Source organism: Ochotona curzoniae, unplaced genomic scaffold (genome assembly GCF_017591425.1).
Source record: "Ochotona curzoniae isolate NIBS_2020 unplaced genomic scaffold, NIBS_Ocur_1.0 contig_908, whole genome shotgun sequence".
Classification (NCBI taxonomy): domain Eukaryota; kingdom Metazoa; phylum Chordata; class Mammalia; order Lagomorpha; family Ochotonidae; genus Ochotona; species Ochotona curzoniae.
Window position 1 is genome coordinate 29,868,862 of NW_024466607.1, and position 24,218 is coordinate 29,893,079.

General features: G+C 37.0%; 1 protein-coding gene across 1 annotated transcript in view; it reads left to right on the forward strand.

The window, feature by feature from the left end:
• The window catches only part of TAFA1 (TAFA chemokine like family member 1), a 440,521-nt gene that overhangs the window by 36,723 nt on the left and 379,580 nt on the right, over nt 1-24,218 (forward strand). The window lies entirely within an intron of this gene.

A 24,218-nucleotide genomic window follows, 5' to 3' on the forward strand; every position in this document is an offset into this window, starting at 1 on the left:
CAACAAATAGTCATTTCCCACTTCCCTGTCTTCACTTCTAAATCCTTTCATCTGTGTGCTTCCATCCAGCCGTGACTTGCATTCCTTTATGACTTATGCACGTGTTTTTCAGTGAAATTTCACTGTTTCACATTGTCATGTTGGTATTGATAGTCAAATATGAGATTAAAGGGGCTAGAGAGAGTGAAAGTGTGATATTAGGAATAACACGGAGTTTTAGCTGGTTTTGAGTTCAAATCACAGATCTGGCATTCTCTCACTGCTGGATTCTAAGTTTTAAAAAAATTCTGTTTCTCTTCTCCCAGTCTCTAAAACAGCATTAAATATACTGTTGGGGCAAAAACGTTGTATGAATAAACATAAAATGATGCAATGCTGGACATACGGGAATTATTTGATAGCAGTTAACTTCATAATCATCACAATTATATCAACTAGTTAGTGCTGTATAACTGTACAATCTCAGGTCATTAAAAATTGGTATTTTGGGGCTAGTTTTTGGTTTGACTGAGACAACTAGCTGATCTCACCTGGTTCAGTTATGCAACTGGGAGTTGACTGATATTGTCAGGATATTTTGCTCTGAGTGGAGGGACCTGTTGGCCTATATCTGCCCCATGGGTCCATTCTGCAGCCACATTTGAAGAGAATCAGCTGTCTGAAGTTGTCCTGGCAACAGCCAAAGATCAAGAGGACAACATGTAATACAAGAGACCTCTTGCAGTGTAAACTTGAAAACAGGAGAGGTTTTGGCTAAAGAAAATCATATGTATAACCCCAGTATTAAGAAGTGGATCATTGTACTCCCATTTGTTAGGTAAATAAACAAAGTTATCTGGAAAAAGATAAAAATTTAGAGAAGGGTGAAGAACTATGGCTAATATTTTAATTGATCTTAACATATATTATATAAAATTCAATATAAATTATGGAAGTTTGGGTTCTTCTTTTCCTCCAAAGAAGGAGCAGAGAAAACTCCTTCTTCCATTCTGCACCTTAATGTTAACATCTATAGAGAAGGAGGTTCTACCACTATTAGAAGCATGCTTTAGGTGGTGATAGTCATCTTGCAAATGGGGGCATTCTTACAGACAGAACATCTTTCATCTTAGAATTTTGCTTTGAAGTAACTAAGCTGTAAATAATCTGAAGGAACATTTTAGTAATACTGGCATAAATTAATTACTGAAATTTTGGGTCTTAGTCTAACGTGGCATGATTTAATTAAAATGTCCTATTCAAAGCCTTTTTCCCTAATAGGTTTACAATGCTGCTGATTCACAATAATCCTTCCTTCTTCCTTTTATCTCCATGATTTATGTAAGCCATATCCCCATTGAGGATCCTCACTTTTGCTGCAACAGTGTTGGATGGAATATTGCTGTTTTGGCAGTGGTTTTCAGAATTGATATCAGACAATTATTTTTATTTAGTTTCTGTACTACATGAAAAATTCAAATACAGATATAGATGATTTTTCACTGTTGTTACCTGTAAAGACAAGGTTTTATTTAGGTGACTGTTCTTGTTGGAATATAAAGTATTTCATGTTGATAAAAAGATGAGGTTAATCAGATTCTTAAAAGTATTGTCTCATTAATCCTGGAAAATACCCAATTGGAACTTTGTTTCTTTAAAATATTCATTATTAGAGCACTCTTTAGTAACTGTCTTCTGAGCATAAAATTACAAATATTCTTTTAATTTAAGCAAAGACTGAGTGTAAATATGAGCCTGATATATAAATATGAGTAAAGACTGATTATAAATATAAATTATAAATATGATTGTAAATATGGAACAAAATCTTCCAAAGTCAAGTGTAATTGTCTTAATGTTGAGGTCAGTTATGAGTAAGTTCATTCTCTGTTGGTAATGAGTATTGATTGCTTACTGTGTTGAAGCATGATTATATCGTCTGTGAATTATCTGATTTAATCCACATAACACTGTATACATAAATTACGCTAGTGGAATTGACAAGTGGGCCAATACTGAGACAGATTACGTTACTTAGTTGCTTGCAAGACAGGCCACCAACTGATTGCTGATCTTGAGCTATGCTGAATTAGCTACTGTATTAAGTGTACGACATGGTTAAATCTGATGGCATTGAAGTGGTATCACAGTGTACATGTATATTGAACATATTTATATGTACACATATATGCATATATGTTTATAGAAAAATACAAGTCAGGAGATACTATTTGTGTCAAAATTATCAATAAATTATGTGAACATTGCATGTAATAGAATGCAGGTAAAATGTTTGCTTCATTTATTATCCTAGCTACACCTTTGAAAAATTGTTTTAACAGTCAAGAAAGATGCATTTCATGTCTTTGCTTATCCTTGTCTTCCTGAAAGTAAACAAATTAAGTGTTCCACACAGATTGTAAGATGTGTGGAAAAGAGATTTCCTCTCCTTCAGATGAGACCAGGATGTAACTTAGGACACCAACATATCTTTCAGAGTGGAGAACTCTTGTTTATACCCAAACTGATCCTCTTCAGAGTTTGACATAGACCCAGATACTTTGACAAAGATATGAGTCAGTTCTGAAGCAGCTGAGATAAAATTCACCAACTGAAAAAAAATGGGGTGGGGGATTCATGACAGAATTCATAACAGAGAAAATGGCATAGCAGAGAAATCAATCAACGTAGGGTCCCCAGGAAAATTTTATTTTTCAGAGGTTATGACCACTTTTTATAATGATGGGAAGCCCTCATCGTTGGAATGGACTATAATCAGTGGATACCATTTTTCCTTATGAGATGACATGTGATTTTAATGGATTTTGCTGTCATTGGAGAACCATTCCTCTCCAAAACAGCCAGGTTTGTTGTGAATGCAGACATTCCTTATAAGCTGCTTGCTTATATGGAATAAAGACTTACTAATAATAAGGGCTAGCATGCATTGAAAAAATGTGTACCTACAACCAAGGATGCAGCATCTAGATTTGAGGAGAATGCCAACGCTTGGCTAATTACAGATGTGAGACAGCCATACAGACGTGGGCAACAGCAGAAGCTTCTGCCACTATTGCCACACGTCTGGGGAGTCAATCATTGCAGGGGTCTGTGAGCACACAAATGAATGGCGTTGGCCAGCTGTTTGTGAGAGATAATGCTTAGTATTGCGGTAACCATTTGCAAACCAAGAGGAAACCAGACATATTGTAGGGAAATCAACTATAAGCTCAGACATCGTGGAACCACTTGGGTAACAAACCTCAGAGCTGCTTATTTCCTCTTCATACTTTATGAATTATTACTGTTGTTAGATCTGTTCCTGCTGAGTGGAACCATCTTGATACTCTCTCAGTAAATCATTAGTATTACATAATGTAATATCTATTATTATAAAAATGCATAATGTAGAGCTTGAAGATGGGCAGGCCTGCCATATGGAGATGGGTGGATTTTTCTCAGCACAGCTCTCAGGGGCCACCAATCACATTGTCTGCAGTATCTTATGTTCAGTAGCACCAGTTTTATTCTTCACTTTCTCTTCCTATGATTTTTGATGTTCTTACACTTTTTAAAAATTTTCCAATTAAGAGGCTATTGAAAGAGTAAACTGTATATTTTTTCTTGTAGACCCTAGAGTATGTTATAGTCAGAGGTGTCTATTGAAAAGGAATGTTCTCTTTGGGGAGCAGCTGTTGCTCAGGCATCAGGCAAGATGTCTAAGATGTCTGTGTGACATGCAGAATGATTTCAACACTTCTCAATGCATTGAGGTTATTGGCTTTGGATGAGGAATTGCAGCAGGGATGTATCAATCAAATATGTGAAATTATTCTAATTTCCAAGAAAATACAGAATTATAGTCTGTTTCCCCACACTGAAAGAGGAGTAGAAATGTCATTTGTGTTAGCACAAACTCTGCATCTATACTCCGAAATCTGGATAGTATTTTCATATCTAAAGCATGGTAACCTCTGTTAAATTGGAACTCAAGGCAATATTCTATTCAGGGATAGTGGTGAAGCACAAGCAAAGGAAATGCACAGATGCTCATTTCTAAGAGTAGAAAGAAGAATATTGGGCTAGAGGCTTGCTGTGGGAAGAAGCCAGGAGTGTTACTAAGCATGCTACAAAAAGCGTTTCCTGCAGCATTATTAACAATGAAGGTCGATCTGGTCCCACATGTCATTAAAAGTTGGAACACCTACGTTTTTATTACATCATTTTTATTATACATCACTTCTGAATATTTACCCTCTAACATCTACACTTTGTAGATTGTAATATTTCATGTGACTTACAAATTCTGATCATGATTTCCCTGTTTCACAGGTGTTGAAAAGAAACCTAGACATATTTTGTCAAAATAAATAGATGTAGTAGAGTTTTTTTTGTTGTTGAATGACATACCATTTAAGAAGAATATTCTGGATGCCTCATTGATAAAGCCACATAATTAATTTTCTTTTAAAACAATTTCCAGTGTTGAAGAATCTTTTGAGGCATGCAAATGATATTCTTTGTGTTTCCTATCTTCTGATTACCTTAGGGCAATTTGAAATGATTGAGCACTGTCTGTTAAAGTCATCTCTATGTTATAATTTAAGGGATTTTTTTTTGCATAAATTAGCCAGATGTCTGGACATATAAAGGGTTCAAGGTGATTACTTACAGCTGTTTAACTCTCAATATTATGACAGCATGTTTTTTTGAAATGGAATATGCCTGCTCAAAATGCTTTCACTACTGAATTTCAACACAGTGGATGATTGTTATATCTATTTACTGTCAGAAATCATGATAACCTGTTATTTCTCTCATTTTTAAGTATTGAGATATTCTCTCAACTTGACAGATGCATTTGCTGGAGAATATTGTATCCTGAACAACAACAACAACAAAAAAACCCCCCAAAAAAACCAAAAAAAAAACCAAACAACTCTAAAGAGGCAGTCTTTCTCAAAATATCCCTTCTCAGTGCATCCATTCTGGCTTTGGTGCTCAATTACTGCTTGAATATCCCCAGATTCCCATGATTTCTCTGGACCTCTAAATGTCCTTACAATGTTTTACAGTATTCTTTAGCTTATGTGGATCCTGTGAGATAATTAAATAAGAGAATCACCTGTGATGGTACATTTCATCAACCAGGAAACAGAGCTTTGACAGCGAGCCCTTGATTAGAATACAACCCTGTACACACTATTCTTTTTTGAGAGATTTGTCTGTTTTCATTGGAAAGAAAATATTTACAGAAAAAGAAGAGATAGAGAGGCACAGATACCCAGAGAGAGGGAGAGAGAGAGAGAGAGAGAGAATGAATTAGAGACAGAGACAGAGATCTTCCATACACTGATTCACTCCTCAAATGGCTGCAATGGCCAGAGATGAGCGGATCTGAAGCCAGGAACCAGGAACAACTTCTGGGTCTCCCACATGGGTGCAAGGTCCCAAGGGTTTAGGTCATCCTCTGCTGTTTTCCCAGGCCATAAGCAGAGTGTATTGGAAATGGACTAACCCTTATGGGATGCTGACACTTGGCAGGTAGAGGATGAACATGTTGAACCACTGCAAGCAGTCCCAACCTGGACATTCTTTTTTTTTTTATATTTTTTTTTATAAAGATTTATTTTTATTATTTTTTCATTGGAAAGGCGGATATACAGAGAGGAGAGACAGAGAGGAAGATCTTCCGTCCGATGATTCACTCCCCAAGTGAGCGCAACGGGCTGATACTATGCCGATCCGAAGCCAGGAGCCTCTTCCGGGTCTCCCACGCGGGTGCAGGGTCCCAAAGCTTTGGGCCGTCCTCCACTGCTTTCCCAGGCCACAGGCAGGGAGCTGGAAGGGAAGTGGGGCTGCCGGGATTAGAACCGGCGCCCATATGGGATCCCGGGCGTGCAAGGCGAGGACCTTAACCACTTGCGCCACCGCGCTGGGCCCCAACCTGGACATTCTTATAAAGCGTTCCTTAAAGTAATACTCTAGCCTGGCTTGTCACCTGATTTTATACCCTGTTTGCTAATCTCTATTCATTCTGTTTGTTCATTTTTTTTTTTTTTTTTTTACCTCTCACTTTCTTCCTGGCACAAATTGAACAAGATAAAATTGCCTATCTAGTTTGCTTTTGAATCTTGTATCCAGTATTAAAGAATGATTTTCAAAAAGATAAAATCATGATTAACATAAATACAAAATAAATGTGAATGATTTTGTGTGATTGTTAATGAGGAGGACAGTAAGTTACCACAATTGTCTCAGATGAGAATTGGATTTATACAGATTTATAATATCTGTCCAACAACATTCATTTTCATTGCTACAAGAAAAAATTGCTTGCCATGCTCTGTCTAGAAATGTTTACTTCACTAGCACCATCCACAAATTAACTTCTTTCTCCTGGGAGTTTCTAAACTGATGAAATATTGTTAAAAGTGTGTGTTATCCCATGAAATCATACCATCTCTGAAATGTCTATGAAACATCACCAAGAATTCTGTAACATTGTTTCTGTCTAATTTCAAATTCTGCAAGACTTTTCCTAATACTAGTATAGATAAATTTGAAATATCTCCACATTTAAAAAATGATGGGTGCAGCGACATAAGGAAAGCAATGTGTTGTGAAAGGAGATTGTGGATATGGGTGAGAGTCTTCTGTTTTCTGTTAATTATAGATTTTTAAACTTATTTCAACATTTTGCCATGTTCAATCGATAGATATCATGTACGGATACATACGTATTTTCTGAAAACAGTGATACCAAAATCAAGTAAATGGAGTTCATAATAATGATTAAAATATGAGAAATGATGGGTATATACTAAACAACATGACATCCATGCATCTTTTTTGTACATTTGTAGATATTCTTACACATGTTGCAAAAGAACTTTTGCTATTTGTCTTTGATGTTTGCTTACTTCATTTAGTATTATGGTATCCAGTGCTATACATTTTGTTGCAAATTTCAGGATTTCTTTATATGACTGAGTAATGTCCCATTTCTACATATGTAAATATAATAAACAAATAAATAGATAAATTAATATTAGATTTTCTTTATCCAACCATCTGTTGATAAACATCTAGGCTAAGTGTATTTAGATCAGAGAGCCAAAGATGATATCTGTCAGTGGCTTGCAGTATCATTCCCCATAGATTTTCTATCTGAAGTTTTACTGGTGGAATAAAGATCTGAATTTTCATGTGTGAGTAAAATTGTCATATTATTCCAGGCTGCTTGTAAACTCTGACAATGCTTTTTTCAGTAGTAATGAAAATATAAGATTTGTGTTCTAACACTGTAACACTTTGTATTTTTCCCCCCAAAGATTCAAATCTGTATTTTACTATATATTTGATTGTACTTTTTTCAGACTGTGGAATCTGTTTCTGCTCTTTATTTTGTAGCAGTTTATTTCACATAATTTGTGTGGTATGAAAATTGTCTAAATGGAAAATTAAGATTCTAGTGTTGCCAAAAACAAGAAAATCGGAATTTGGGGATAATATTTTTAAAAATACAAAAATGATAATTCAGAAATTTTCTGGACTCCCTTTCACTCATTTTCAAGCAATGTTTTGCCAAACGTTCAATTGTGTAGTTGGTTGAGGGTAATCTTGTCACTTTTCATTTATTTAAGAATATATATAATGAGTAGTAATATATGCTAGATGCTGTGTGAAGATCTGGAGACAGAACTTGTGTAACTGGGAACATTCGTAACTCTCAAGTTCTTGATCTGGCATTAAGTATGTTTTCTTTTTTCTTTTATAGTTTTTGAGGCTATTGATTAAAGTGTGTACTCTGCATGTTGACTTCTTTCAGGGGTAGACTCCAAGGTAAGGATTAGAGTCCATGTGTTTTATTTGAGTGGTAAGGGAAACAATTCCAGGCCTGGGGAGGTAAGAAAGGAAAAACAAAGCAGTCAAAAAGGGTTTATTGGTGGCAGGCATTCAGTACAGTCATTAAGGCGCTGCTTGAAATCCCTACAACCTTAACAGAGTGCCTAATTACAGTAGTAGACTCTCTGCTTCTGAACCAGCTCCTTGCTAATCACATCAGTGGAGGCAACAGGGGACAGCTCATGTTCCTTGGCAATCTTGGGAAAACTAGATGATTGGTCAACCTAGTTACAGTTGTCGTATCACTCCAGAGTTACATCCTGAGGTAAATCTAGGTTTCTTTGGGAGGTGCAAGGATGCAAGTAAGTTAGGACAGTAAATCAAGACAGCATTGTGGTACAATGGGATAAGGTACCACTTGAGTCTCCAGCATCCACTATTGGAGCATTGATTTTGAGTCTCAGATGGTTTGCTTCCAATACAGCTCCCTATTAATGTGCCTAAAGGCTGTTGCAGCTATTTAAGATATAAGCCAAAAATCCATTTCTTTCTCTACCTCTCTCTCTTTTATTCTCTCTCCTCTCGTCTTCTCTCTCTCTTTCTCTCATCTCCCTCATTCTCTAGCACTCTACCTTTCAAATAAATATTTTTTAAAAGACTTAAACCTTCTTTTAATCAGATCTTACAGTGAGCAACCACATCTTAATATTATGGGGAACTCTGGGCAGTAGGAAAAATGTTTGTTCAGAAAATTATTGGTAGAAGAAGCAAGGGAGCTGAAGGATTGGCACACCAATTTTTAAGAGTCTTTTATTAGAGCTATTTATTTCTGGAGGGTATCAGGCTCCAAACACTTTCTATTATGCTGATCATGAACATGGTGGCTTGACTGTAGTATCTATAAAAAAGGGCAGTCTAGTAATGCAGACATGCACAGCAAGATCTTGGCAGACACACTTAAATATGCAGGATATGAGTGGAGGCAAATCAGCATTTGTTACTGCTCACCCCTGTAATAATTCAGATCCGGTTGTGACCATTGTTCACTTGACTTCATCGTTGTCAACCAGGAGGCATAATGGGAAAGGCTTCAATCCTGACTGGTAAATCTGAGCTGCAATTGAAATTCATCATCTCCATTGTCTGACACACATTGTAGATTCCTGTTATTCCCAGTCAGCAGAGGACAGAGTATCTTTTTGTGGATCAGAGTTGACATGTACCCTACTCCCCTGAATTTAGAGCCAGATAGAAGTATGTACTTTGAGGTTTGCCACTTTGATAGCTCAAATGCTGTATAGTGGTTCACAGTGAGAGATGTTTCAGTTGTCTGCATTAGGAAACTGAATCTCATTGCTTGAAACAGAGCTTTTCTATGCACCCAAAGCCTTTCTCCTGTTACCAGTACTGGAAAGAGGGAGCAACTGGGTACCTTTCTAGATCTTCTAGTGCTAGCCATACATCTTTTTATTAAGTCAGTGAAATGACATGAATTCCATTGCCTAGTTTCAAACAAGTCTTTGTCTCAGAAAATACAATAAGATTGTAACAATTTACTTCCTTTCCATTTTATACATTAAAAACCATTAGAATTAAATAATTCTGTAATTATAATCCATAACTTGGCCATTGCATTGTACAATAAGCAAAGCAGTTGGCTTCTTTGAAGAGGTGCACATTGTAATCCAAAAAAATCAATGACTATATTACCTTACACACAAGAGGGGACTTGGAGATTATGATAAACAGCTATGTTTCTCCAATAGATAGACTTCCCTGCCTCCTAAACTATAATCCTTATATTGTTGTAAAGTACACTGAACGAGATAATCTATATAATGCTTCAGGGGAGTTCCTGGGACGTAATAAAAACTCAAAAACACTGCCTATTATGCTTATGATCACTTCACAGTTTACAAAGAGCTCTCACGTAGAAAAGTCTTCTCCTTTAACTGTCATTTGACTTTCTGCAATTTCAGTTGTCCTCAGTCAGCCATGGTCCAAAAACATTAGCATTAAGTGAAAAAAAATCAAAAACATAATTTATAAATTGAAAATAAATTATTATCAGTGTTTGATTTCATTATGGGTTATTGTTATTAATCTCTTGTTCTATTTGTAAATTTAAATTTATCAAACATGTATGGATAGGCAAAGAAAAAACATAGTATGTACATAATTGCTACTATATATTGTTTCAGGCATGCACTGGGGATTTTGTAATGTAGGAGGTACTCAGCAATTTCTGAAGACGGGGTGATTTGGAGGGATGTTTGCCACTTTATTTAAGATCTCTAAATGTTATGCCTGTCTCTTTCATAGTGTCAATAATAGCAAGGTGCCTCTTTTCATATATTCTCACATTCCCCCCAGGAGTTGAGAAAAAGTACTCAATGTTCTAGTGACCATAGGCCAAAGATCATGTAGTATGTAGTAGGAGGGCCATTGCCCTAGGTGTCTCTTATACTATAGACAGCAATATTAATCTTTATTGAGTGCTTGATAAGTGCCTTTCACTGGTATAATAATTTCACCAGTATTAATAGATTTCAAAACTGTTTGACACCCAAGTAAATTTATCTTTCATTTCCATTTTCACTAACTTCTTGAAGGTTTGTCATTTATAAAAACCTATCTTCCTTACAACAAACTTTGTGAGGCAGACATAGTTATTTATATGAATCAATAAGTGTCAGAGGTGGGATTAGAACTCAGGCAATCTTGTCCCAGAGCCTACATTCCTTTCCACTAATTAATGACATTCCTATGTGGAGAACAGATCTTTGAGGAAGTTGAACAGAAGGCAGAAGAATTTTGCTAGCAGGAAGTGAGAGTATGCAGTTTAAAATGAGCTGTACATAGCCAGCCACCTTACCTCTTCAGGAAACAAGAGCTCTCCATAGTCTACCCTCTGTGAGCCACACATCTATGGACTCAGGAAAACATGGATGGAAAATATTGAAAAAAATGTGTCTGTATTCTAATGCATACAGATAATTTTGTCTTATTTTTTTGCCTAGCAGTATCATGCATTTGCTGATGATTTAAAGTATACAGGAGGTTGTGCATGGGTTACATACAAATACTAGGCCATTTTATACAAGTGAATTGCGTGTCTTCAGATTTAGAGATCCTAGAGTGCCAATCCCCCAAGAATACTGAGGAATGACTGTATATTTTTATGTGATAACAGATGGCACTTGGGATGGAGGGTGCAAGACTGAGATAAGAGATCCCATGGATAATTTTTTAGCCATAATTTAGCCAAAGGCCATCCCTAACTGAATGGATTAGAGATTAAAAAGAAATAGGATCTTTTGTAAGTGTATGGCTGCTTTATTTCCCTACTCTGTTTAAAATTATTAACCCCAACACTGTGGCACAGTGAACAGAATTGTTCTTACTTTAGAAAAGCATTTGAATATGTGGGGGCTGAGGAATCTGTTTCTGTGAGTTAGTAGGAGCTCCACAGTCTTATTGCTGGCTTCCTCATCTGGGGCCTAGACGAGCCAGCATTCAAGTCTCAGTGAGACGAAAGGGAAAATTTGCTCCGAAATTATAAAGTACACTTGCTCACTTAATGATCACGGCTGCCCAAGCAAAACTAGGAAGGGAGAGGAGTTTATTTTTGATGCCTACACGTTTTTATTTCTCAAAGCCCAGATGAATGAAAGGTAGAATAATTAAGAGAAAAAGAGAGGGAGAGAGAAGAGAATCTTCTGATTTATTTCTCCAAGTACCACAACAGCTGGGGCAGGGACATGCCAAAATCAGGAGAGAGGAGCTCCATTCTAACATCCCATATGTTTGGCAGGGTCCAGATGCTTGGATGATCTGCTGCCTTCCTCGCACATTAGCAGGAAGCTGTATTGAAAGAAGGGTAGCCAAGATTCCACCCAGTACTCTGATACGGGAAACTGGTATTGCAAATACAGCTTAACCCATCATGTGACAACACCAGTCCCTTCCACGTTATCATTGAAACTCTAATTCACTGCCTCAACAGTTTCCCCATTGCTAGCTTGCATGTCCAAATATGTGTGTGTGTGTGTGTGTGCAGGTATGCCTGGATATGTTCTTGAGAATCTCCAATTCCCTTTGAAAGTGTTGTCTGTCTGATTGCCAACACCCTTATAACTTTTCATAGTTACTGCTTTTTTCTTTTGTCTACAGTTGTACCCACTATATTCAGCAGCTCCGGTGACCTATTCCTGCATTCATCATGGTTCTCATTAAACAAGTTGGTTCCAATTGATAGGACACATATGAGCCAATAATGGGTATACAGATAACTCTGGCAGCTTCAGATTGTTAATTTGCCATGGACATTTTATCTTACAAAATATTGATTTAGACCATAACATCGAACTTTATAGAAAAACGATACTGATAGAAATTCAAATAGATAAGAGGACAGGTGAGGGGAATATTCTAGACCAGAAAATGGGATTGTAGACCCTTCTCTTAAAATCCTTGCTCTGGATTTTCACAGGAAACTATTTTTCTATGAATAACTTTACCTTGACCCCAGTGAATGTGGAAAAACTTCCCTTGGCTTTGTCTTGGGTCAGCTGAGCTGTAGGTCTTTGTCATGGATATCAGGTGCATATGCTTTTGAGAAAAGATAAAAGACTATTGGGGTGGGATTGAAAGAGGCTGTATAATTTTATGGAGTAATATTTCTTCTTTAAGTGGGCTCTTAGATAATTCAATTATCTGGCTTTTGATTGCAGTTTTCAGTGGCTAGGTTCTATGTAATGAAAATATGGATTGTTCAAGTGCATTTGTCACATACCATTTTGTCAGGATGGATGACCCTACCTGATCCTACTGTGGGTTTCATGCAAGTTCCAAGTACACATCCCTCTTTAGCTACATCTTCCTGGTTAGTTTGTGGGTGCTGTCATTCTCTTTCTGTGCCTCCCCTTTTCTCTCCCCACTACTTCCTCTGCTTACTTCTGTTTGCTTTCTCTGAATGTTTTCCTCAGCTTTCTTTTTAAAAAATAATTAGTTATATGAAAGAGAGAGATCTCCATCTTTTGATTTCATTCTCTACATGGCCGTAACAGCCATGGCTAGGCCAGGAGAAAGCTAGGAGCCAGGAACTTCATCCACATGTCTCTTGAGTGAGGACAAGGGCCTGACTACCTAGGCCATCTTTCACTGCTTTTTTCCATGATGTGGAATGTATCTGTTTTGTGGGTGTTATGTGATGATGGTATTTTAGCAGGTAGTAGAGTTTGAGAAGTACTATCATCAAGCATTAGATTCAAATTTGGATTTTTACATCTATGATCATGATAATATCACACACACACACACACACACACACACACACGCACACACACACATCAAAGTATGGTACTTGGTAATTGTATGTTTCTTCCATGCCAAAAATTCCCTGTTGATTTCAGTTTCCAGGAGAATGGGAAAACAGAGTTTTTGAAAAACATCTATGTTCAGCAAAATGAGGGTGATTTCTCTATGAGGACAACAAAAAACAAAAGGAGTATATCCTGGGGGGATCGTTATAATACACACATCCCCAAGCTAGAAGGGTTCCTGGAATGGTAAACATGAGTTGTTTATCACATCTCTAAAAACTAGACTTTAGTTGAAGTTGGAAAGATCAGAATAGGTGCCTTTTACACAGGTTGCACGCATTATTCAATGTGAGCAGCGTCTTGAAAGGGAAGTATGTACCAAAGAAGAGCAGCTAAATAAGTGAATAATAAAACTGCAATTGATGATTAAAATATATTAGAAGCATCCAGAAAATAGTTGTATTGTTGTGGAAGAGGCAATCTTTCTGCACCAAACACCTTTCGGGGAAGAAGGCAGAATGGAACCATGGTATATTGCTGTTTCTCTCTTTTCATGTTCTTCATTCCCGAGGGTTTTTCTCTTTATTGTCAAATCTAGAAATAATGTCTCAGACAATATATTTGCTACTTGTTTTTTAAGTATTTATTTATTTTTTTATTGGGATGTTGAATATACAAAGAGAATGAGAGTCAGAGAGGAGGATCTTCCATCCATTTATTCACTCCCCAAGCCACTACAGTGGTGGGAGCTGAGCTGATCCAAAGTTAGGAGCCTGGAGCCTCCTCTGGGTCTCCCACGCAGGGGTAGAGTCCCAGTATTTGGGCCATTATCAACTGCTTTCCCAGGCCACAAGCAGGAAGCTGGATGGGAAGCAGAGTCACCAGGATTAGAACCGGTGCCCATATGGGATCCTGGCACGTAAAAAGTAAGGACTTGAGCCTCTAGACTACTGTGCAAAACCCTATATTTTCTATTTCTAAAGTCATGGTAAGCGTTCCAGTGCTTCCAGTAAATAAACACTAGGTATTATTCAACAGTATTATTTTTTTTTTATCTATCTATCTATCTATCTGGTGGAATTAGAGCAAGAAATAGAAAGAGACAGAGGAAAATATCTTTGATCTGCTGGTTCAATCCCCAAATATTAATATCCAGGACTGAGTCAGGTTAACGTCAAAAGCTAGGAACTCTTTCTGGGTTTCCCGCATGAATAGGAGACAGCAGGCTACATGGCCATCGTGTCCTGCTTCCCAGGTTCTTTAGTAAGAAGCTGAAATCAGAGCATAGACTAACTGAAACTTCAACCAGCCCTGAATATGAGATGCAAGTGTCCCAAGGGGCAGCTTAATCTGCTGATGTAAAATGCTTGCTGAGACATTTTATTCTCACTAGTGTCACTTTACATTTTGGTACTATAATTGATAGCATTCAAAATCTCTTGGCGACCATCAACGATTTTTTTCTTTAGTAATTGAATTTTATTTACATTAGATGATCTCAGGCCAAGATAGCTCCATGGATGAGGCTGGTGAGGTGATAATTGGTGAGATGGACATAGGACAGTAAGGAGTGGTAGGGATCACACAACGGAGCCAGAGACTGCTGCTATTCAGCCTCTGTCAGTAGCTGCCATTTAGGACTCAGGCCCAATGCTGTGATTCTGGAAAGCAGTTTCAAAAGGTTTCAGAAATATGGTCCAATAAGCCAAATGTTCTGTTGTTCCAAATAGTGTATAAACCCTGGAAGAGTAATCTGAGAATATTGGAGAATAAATTTTTTCTTTGGGAAATTGCGCCAAAGAAATTAATAAAAATAAAACACCAACATAACAAATGCCTAGTTATTGACTAAACCAATTCAAATACAGTAAAAACAAAAAATAAAATATAAAATGACTTTTTTAGGGCCTGGCACGATAGCCTATTGTCTAAAGTTCTTGCCTTGCATGCACTGGGATCCCATATGGGAGCCAGTTTGTGTCCCTGAAGCCTCACTTCCCATCCAGTTCCCTGCTTGTGGCCTGGGAAACAGTATAGGATGGCCCAAAGCTTTGGGACCCTGCACCCATGTAGGAGACCTGGGAGAAGCTCCTGGCTTCAGCTTGTCTCACCTCTGGCTATTGTAGTCATGTGGGGAGTGGATCAACAGATGAAAGAGCTTGCTCTATGTCTCTCCTCTCTCTGTATATCTGACTTGCCAATAAAAATAAAATTAAATATTCTAAAAAATGATCTTTTTTGTATGTGCAGGGCCATCAGGCTTGTCCAGCTAACAGTCAAAACCCTAACTGAAATCTGTTATTGCTGGTACTTATGCAACTGGAGGCAAGTATTCCAGTTTTGAAAAATGGAGGATTCATAGAGGAAGTGATGCTTCAGTTATGATAATTTTGCTCCTGGATGTCAAGGAGCAAAAGGTCATGAAGATGCTGTCCATAAGGGTTGATAGAAAGGAACAAAAATCCTCCAGTAAAGAGTCTTTTACGACCATGGAGATGTAAGAGCTCACAAATGTGGTTACTTGAAGGCAGTAGTTATTGATGATGTTAAGTGGCAGTGTATGGAGTGCGAAGTTTATTAAACTGGCAGGTAGGTGCCAACTCAAATGCTTGCAGGGATCAACAACGTTATGTCTAAAGAAAAAAAACATCTTGAAGAAGGGGGCTCTGAATCTAGAGGATGGTTGCCATGTAGTTATGAAGTGCCAGCACCACCTCTGAGAAGTTTGAAATCTGAGTTTTATTTGCAAGTTAGAATTTTAAACGTTGGCAGCAAATTCACATTAAAAAAGAAAAGCATGACTTGAAGCCAATATGTAAAATAAACCCAGAGCTGCTGGGTGAAAGTGGTTGGGGAAACCCGGGCTCCAATCCCTGCAGCTACGTTCTTCCCCTTTGTGAGCTGATCATTGTTTTCTTATCTTATAGCACATATAAATATTACTGCTACTGCAGGTCTCTGAAGATATAATAAACCTGGCATGCATTTGAATACCAAATATAATAAACCATGTGTGCACATGGACAAGAAGTACAAAAAAAAATTTCATAGTGAGGGTTACTGCGGTTTGAATGCTTGTCTCCCAAAACGCAAGTGTAGGAAATGATATCTCCAAAGTCATATGTTAATCATATGTAGAGTTGGGTCTTTGATGAGAGATTGAGGGCCTGCTTTCATGGATAGATTAATGAAACAATATACTGTTGAGGAAATGACTTCATAATGAAAGTAGCCCTCCATGGCACACCTTTTGTTTCACCCTGTGATGTCTGATTCTCAGAATCCTTACCTGCAAGATCTTAGGCTTTGGATATTCTGATCTCCAAAACCGTAAGGTAAAGAAGTCTCCATTTTTCAGAAAGCACCCAGTTTGTGGTACACAGTGATAAAAATATAATAATAAAATTGAGTGAAATTAGGGTGAAAAGATGAGTTTTCAAAATGTCATTCCATGATTAGAATGCAAATTTAAAAATCATGAACACATAGTTTGAAATAATCTTTTTGCATTTCTGACATTGTCCAGGTGAAAATATTGGCTATTTTCATACTGCTGAAAAACAGATATTTGAAACATCATTGAGACTCATTTCTAATTACTGCAGAACTACAGTAACTAGCAGATGTGTGGTGGGTGAAGGTTTTTTCATTCTTAAAGAAATACACACATCATTATTATTTTATCACACATTTCAAAACAGCATTCATAATCATTAATTTTTAAAAGATTTGTTTATTTGAAAGGCAAAGTGATAGACAAAAAGAGAAAGAGACATACAGAGACAGAAATATAGAGGGGGAGAGAAATCTTCTGTCTGCCAATTCGCTGTGCAAATGACCACATGCCTGGAGTTGGTTTTGGGTGTAGTCAGGAACATGATACTCCATCTGCTCATGTGGATGGCAAAAACCAAATACTTTGACCATGTTTAGCTGATTTTTCAGGTACATTAACAGGGAGCTGAATAGGAAGCAGAACCACTTGGTCTTAAACTCATGCTCTGATAGGGTGCCACCCTAGCAGGAGGCAGCTTAAATCACTGGGTCACAGCTCTAGCACATACTTTATTTTTAATTCTATGTTTTAAAAGTTTTAAACATTACTTTGAGAAGAATCTGTCTACCACAACAGTGAAGGAATCTAAGCCTTAAGAAAGTTTAAGAAGCCTCCCTTGGATCAATATAACTGGAAATTAGAAATTGCCCCTTCTTGAGATTCTAGAACTTATTTTTCTCTAAAGTTTTCTTTCCTGGGACAAGGATTTAGTACCATCCCAATTCCAGTTCCCTGTGGCTTATAGAAAATCAAGGGCAGCCAGAATCATCCATTATTCTGGAACAAAGTAAAAATCAATAAATTGGGCATTTCATAAAATCTCAAAATATGTGAAAATAGGATAGGAGCAGCATGGCGTTATTATGTTTTGTATTTGATTCTGAAGTCAGCCTAACTGAAGAAGTTAAGAAGAAAGATGGTAGAGCAGGCATTGTGGTATAGTGTGTCATACCACATCTCACTTTCAAGGACCGGGGGTCCTGTCCCTGATCTGCTTCTGATTCAGCTTCCTGCTAATGAGCGTGGGAGGCAGTGGGTAATGGTGCAGCAGTTTGGGTCCCTGTCACCCACATGAGAGACCTGGATGGAGTTCCTAGCTTCTGGCTTCAACTTCCCCCGGCCTTGGCTGGTACAGATATTAAGGGAGTGAAGCAGTGAATACAGTGTTCTTATTCTCTTTTTGCCAATTCCCCTTCCTCTCCCTCTGCCTCTCTTTCTTTTTCACTCTGCCTTTCAAATAAGTAAATAAGTAAATAGAATTTTAGTGGTAATGAAGTGAGACAGAAAAATGGTTGAGGAGTTCCTAAAACAAACAAAAAAATCCCACCATATGTGCTAACATTTGGCTTAGAACACTTGGTTTCAGTGCCCTGTTCTGCCTCTTATTTATCTTTCCTGCTAATGTGCACCCTGAGAAGCAGCAGGTGATAGCTTAAGTAGTTTGGTTCATACTATCCAAGTCGGAGACTTGGGTGCTGTTCCCAGCCCCTGATTTCATCTTGACGCTGCCCCAACCGTTGCAGGCAGTTGAGGAATGAATCAGTACATGGGCACTGTCTTTCGCAAAGAAATAATCCAATTAATTAAGAAGGATTAAAAACCCAAACAACTACCTAGGAACATATTTTTCTCCAAAGGGTGGGGAAGTGCTAATTGAATCAGTAATTATTCAAGAGGAGTGGAAGGAAGAATATCTTCTGAAGATTTTTTTTTGGCTTGACTGGTTATGAAAGGACAGTTTCCATCTCCTAGGGAAATGTACTGGCTGTGACCAAATTAGTTCTGAATTTGCTATTATTTAAATGCAGCTTCTTGTATTTATTAAAATGAAATGACTGTCATATTAAAATTGAAAACGAGCAGTTGCACATGCAAATTACTTGTAAAGTTCAACTGCTGCTAAATGAGACACAGTGCTCCTAAACTTAGAAATGCTTAACATAAATTATGACCTAATTAACATTTGTATGGTAATCTGGACTTTCTACAGCTTATTCTGCTAATTAACACATGACAAATGAGCACACATTAATATTTTATTGTAACATAACTTGTCCAGGAAAGCTTCTTAACTCTTTGAAAAACATATTGTATTTTGTGTGTGAGTGTTTTTTTTTTTTTTTGCTACTTTCCAGCTGAGAAGTATCCTGTTGTGCTATGTGTCATTATATACGTTTGTTGATAAAGTTGTCTCATGTAACTTTTGTAAGATCTACACAATGTGAACTCCAGGAGTCTCATTTTTTCCATTTACACTTTCCTTAATCTTTCTTGAAAATATCTGATTTTGAAATAACAAACAGTTGCCTTGTTATATATGTTTGCATTAATTACCACCTTCCATGGTGGGTGTAAAATTCTATCCCTGAGCAATGGATTGATGGGTAAATCCAGAGCTATTGTAGAGGTCATTCTCGTATGTAAGGCTACGGAGTTTGTACTTTACAAGAGATTCCCTGTTGATCACATACTTGACTAGTTCGTGTCATTCTTTATTCAAATACCGGTTCATAAGTTAGGCAGATCTGAAAACTTCTGTACCTGTAGGAATGGAGCACCTAACATGTTTCTATTGGAAGTAATTTTTATCGGATTATAATCTTTCAGTTATTATGTGGTTTTCTGATATAATATAGGATTTGTGTATTACTGTGGAATTTGTAAGAAAGATTAAAAATGTTTTATTATATGATCACGTAAATCTGGAAGGCTTCTCAATTAGAATGGGTGATATGTAAGTACGTCATAAGGACATCTCATGAATGATCATGAGGGATGCTGGTTTGTTGTCTTCTATATCTAAAAATAGCATTTACTATATAATGCTTGAATCTTACAGGTTTTCAAACCTATTATTGTCAAACATATATATATATATATATATATATATATATATATATATATATATATATATCCCCCAATCTGGAAACAAGTCAAATGACTATCGACAACTTGGTGAAGAAGTAAGCTGTAGTATGGACATGGAACAGGATGCCTCTCAGGAACAACAAGGAATGAGCTTTTGTAACACACAGTGTCACTGAGCCTCAGAATATTCACGTTGGCAAAATCTGTGCCTAATTTCACTTATATAAACTTCCAGAAGACACAAGCAAAAGTGATAGATAATAGCTCAGTGGCTTCTTGGGAGGAGATTGAGCAGGGATTGTAGTTCAGCAGGACAAGATGATCTTGATTGTGAGATTTATTGCACTGATTCCTAGACATGTCAAAATTTGTTAAACTACATAATAAATATGTGCACTTCATTTCATGTCAAAAAAGCTGTATGATTCAGTGCACATATTCATGCATATGTGTATGTGTCCATGCGTATCTCTCTAGGCCAGTGAAGAATATCAATTCCAAGAAATCTTTGTCTACTGCTGTATGCCAAGCTTACATAGTAATGAATGTGTGCAATGAGCAGATACTCACGTGTCTGCAGATATTAATAAGTGTTCTGTTTCTTTGTCAAATGACTTTCTGTCTAAAATTAGAATCAACTGTTTTTCTTCTTGCTAGGCCAGAAATGACGTCTACATGAGATGGTTCTGGACAATATAAGGAATATTGGGGACATTTATAGGGCAGAGCCTTGGGCCTTATCATGGTGAAACAGAGATGGATTTCTTTGAGGTATAGGGGTTTAGAAGAGTTATTGAATAAAAATACAATTCTAGTTTTTGAAATGACATCATGTAAGAGGGCCAACACTCCCTGAAATAATTGATGAATACAGTTTCTGCTTAGATTATGTCTGTGATGACTGCTGCAGAGCTGTATAATAAAACCTATACCTGTCTCCATAATACCGATCAGAATTCAATTTGAAGATCAGCTGTGAGAATATTTTTCATCAGACTAACTCCATATCTACTTTCTTATGGTACCTATGTTGTCACTGTTTTGCATTCTGTAGTCATATTTAATATGCTTCACATAGGGATTTTCCTCTTTTTGTGTCCCCCAGATGTTTCTGTGGTTTGCTATTTTTCTGTAGATTTCTTATGTGTTCTTTATAACATACAGGCATGTTCCCTCACCAGGTTCTACTCCTCACTCCATCGCTAAGTGCTTCTCCAGTTGCCAGGAGAAATTCCTTTCCATTTAGTTGAGTGCATTTCTCCCTCCCAGACCAGAGGTTTAGTGAGAATAAAAAAATGTAGTTATTTTTGCTTTATTAACAACATTTACAAAAGTATTTTTTGTTAACTGGGTGCTCAGAAAATATTTGTCAAAGGAATTAGCAAATTAGTCAGTGTCTTCCGGATGCAAAATTGCGCTAAATTCTCTCTATATGTGCTTTATTTACAAAATATTGTCATCCCTCATTTAAAATGTCAAATCTCTATCAAGGCAGCTTAATATTTGACTGCTATTCACATTTTATTTATGAAATGAGAGCCACTTGCCATTGAGCATTTATTATCATTTTATAACTTAAAATTGTGGCCAGTTATAGTTTTAAAGATCTTTTTCAATGGCAGCTCTGAGCTGTTTGTTTCAACTTTTTGTTAATCAGTTGAGCTTAAGTATATAACACAAGGCTTTTGATATAAGAGAAACAGTTTTGCAAAGCTGCACAATGTCTGCTGCATAGCTGACATTTACTATTTAATTTTTGAGAGGGTGATTTTACAAATTGCTTGTGTTGTGCTTTTATTTCAAGCTTGGGATTTGCATCACTTTTACTTATAAATTACTAATTGTTCTGACTTTTCACTAACTTCCTTCAATCTCAGGCTCATTTCTTCACTCCTCTCCTTCCTGACTTCCCCTCCCCTCCCTTCCCTTCCTTTCCTTCCTTCTCTTCCCCTCCACTCCCCTCTCCTCTCTTCTTTCTCTCCATCCATCACTCAAGTCCTTCCTTCCATCGTTCCTTTCTACCTCACCATTCAGCAAGCATGTATTGATTCCCAGTTTCATGCTATATCTGATGTCTCAAACTGAGTGAGACACTTTGTCTCTGCTGTCCAGGGGTGTCAGAAAGATTAGATCATTTTAATGTGGTTAGGAACAATAATTCTTTTCATAAAAGTACTATGAGATGCTTAAACAAAGTAGTGAAGACAGGCATGGTCACTCTCTTGACCTTAATCATGTTTGTGTTGCACGGTTTACTTTTATCATGCTCGCAGTTCTTCACATGGCAGCAGCATCTCCAGTAACTGAAGACATCGAATCATTGCAGGTCACCTGGCTCTGTACGCTGTTGGTCAAGATTAGGAACTAATGAAAACTTCCATCTGAAAAAGAAAACATTTCAAGTGGACTTTTTAATGATAGATTAAATAACCGATGTCCATAAATAATGCACATAAAATAAAAAATGCAGCAAGGAAGTAGAATTTGTCAGAGATTTCAATGCAGTCATCATGGAGTGAACTTTCATGCAAACTTTTCTTTTTCAGAATCAGAGACTAACTTCTCAGTGTCTTATTTATTCTCAAATTCCTCTTGTTCATATTATCTGGCTATTTCTTCTGTTTTTAGGCTGAGACTTCAAAGTATGGCAGTGCTGAGAACTCTGACCTCTTAAATTTTTAATCATCCTAATTCCTGTACTTTGGGTCATATTACTTAAGCAGGCGCCACTCTTCTCAAGAATAGAGCTGCTAAAATAAAGATGTGTCTATGTATTTTCTTCCCCTGTGGCTTACCTAAAACTAACCCCAAAGAGCTTGGAATTGGAAATCAGGAACTTCTTATTTTCTCCAAAATTATGTTTTGATCATAGATCTCCTGTGTTGTTGATTCTAGTAGCGTGGTTACTGTCCCCTTTTCCTACTGCTATGTAATGCTATATCTTATTCTTTGTATACTTATAGTAATAGTTATTATTACTTTCCCTGATACAGTTTTGTAGGCATAGGCCTTTGACTCTCTCCCTGTTTTACCCTCCTGCCATTTCCCCCTCCATTATCACAGTAGTACAGTGCTTTAGTGTAACAGTTGCAAGTTTAACTTGCTGCTATTAAAATATTTCATGATATTGTAGATATAGGCAAAGGTAGCAACGTATATTTAATTGTCATGGGGAGCTCTTCTTTTATTAGGACATAGACACATGGACTGCAAACATATCCTCACTTCCTGGTATGCTAGTTTCCATTATACAGTTCTCTCTACTCCTTGATGCAAACAATAATAACAACCATAAAAATAATTAATAGTGCCTAATTTTTTGAACATTTCCTCTATTTGAACCTGTGGATTAACTATTGAACGTTGATTATCTAGTTCAATCCTATATACTATTACACATGTATATTCCACCCAGCTAGTTAAAAATGTAGGTTCATATGCTTTGCCCTCAAATACGTTAATTTAACGAGTCTAGGTTGAGGTATAAACCTCTATATTTTTAAATGAATTTGCAAAAGAGACCAACCTGAACTCCACTGATTTTACTACCAAAAAAATCTAATGGAGGAATTGCTGGTATTGTACTTTGAGAAATGTATATCAAACCAAAAAAAAAATCACTGGAATAGAAATTTATAAAGTACCTGGTTTGGGTAGCAACTATGCTTTAAGAATGGAGAGAATGGGAAAGAGAGGGAAAATCAAGGAAAACTCACTGGAGAAAATGTGTTTGCTGCTGTAGCAGGGTTTTCTAGAGCCAGGTAGCTCAAGTTCTTTTATCAGCTCTGCTATTTGCTAGTTGTGCCACTTAGCATTTTCATGCTTCAGGTTCTGAAATGTAAAATGGGAAGAGTAGCAGTACTTCACTCATATAGTCATTATAAGAATTAAATTAGGTATTACCTTTAATTTGCTTCAAACACTCTCTAGAATGTTGCCAAGTACTGTTTAATGATCTGTATCTTTTTTATTGGAAGCTATAATCTCTTATATGAAGCTTACAGGATACAGAAGCATCAGCCAGGGGACTGACCAGATGTAAGGTTAGTAGATAGCCTTCTCATCAGAGCAGACCTGAACAAAATTTAGACAGTTGAAGCAGCCAGCTGCTGTTGAAGCATAAACTATGCCGTAGGTGGCTGAAACAGCAGGTGGAGGTTAAGTTGGCTTATAAAAGTCCTTGAGTTTTATATCAAACATTTTGAACTGAGAAAGATATATTCACAGGAGTAGCAGAGGTTGGCATATGATGCTGCAATGGAGACATGGATAAATAAGGGTAAATATTTGGATAAATAAGATGAGAGGCACAGCGACTAGTGAATGGAACTGCAGAGGCCCAGGTGACACATGGCATAATTGAGAGAGAAAGCAGGTATGGAGAAGGAGAAGGAAACAATATTAAAGAGATAAAATAGATCCTATTTTTATGTGAGACAAGGAGTCAGGTTAATGTCAGTTACACTGAGATAAAGCAGATGAGGATTTCCCACGTTTAGATAGCTAAGTTTTGGATTGTGGACTTTGTGGGATTCATGACAGATGTCTAAGGGCGATTGTACATTATGGGTCTATAGTTGAGTGATTGGTTCATCTAAAGTTTGGAACCCATAACTTGTCTTTGAAAACTCATAAATTGAAAG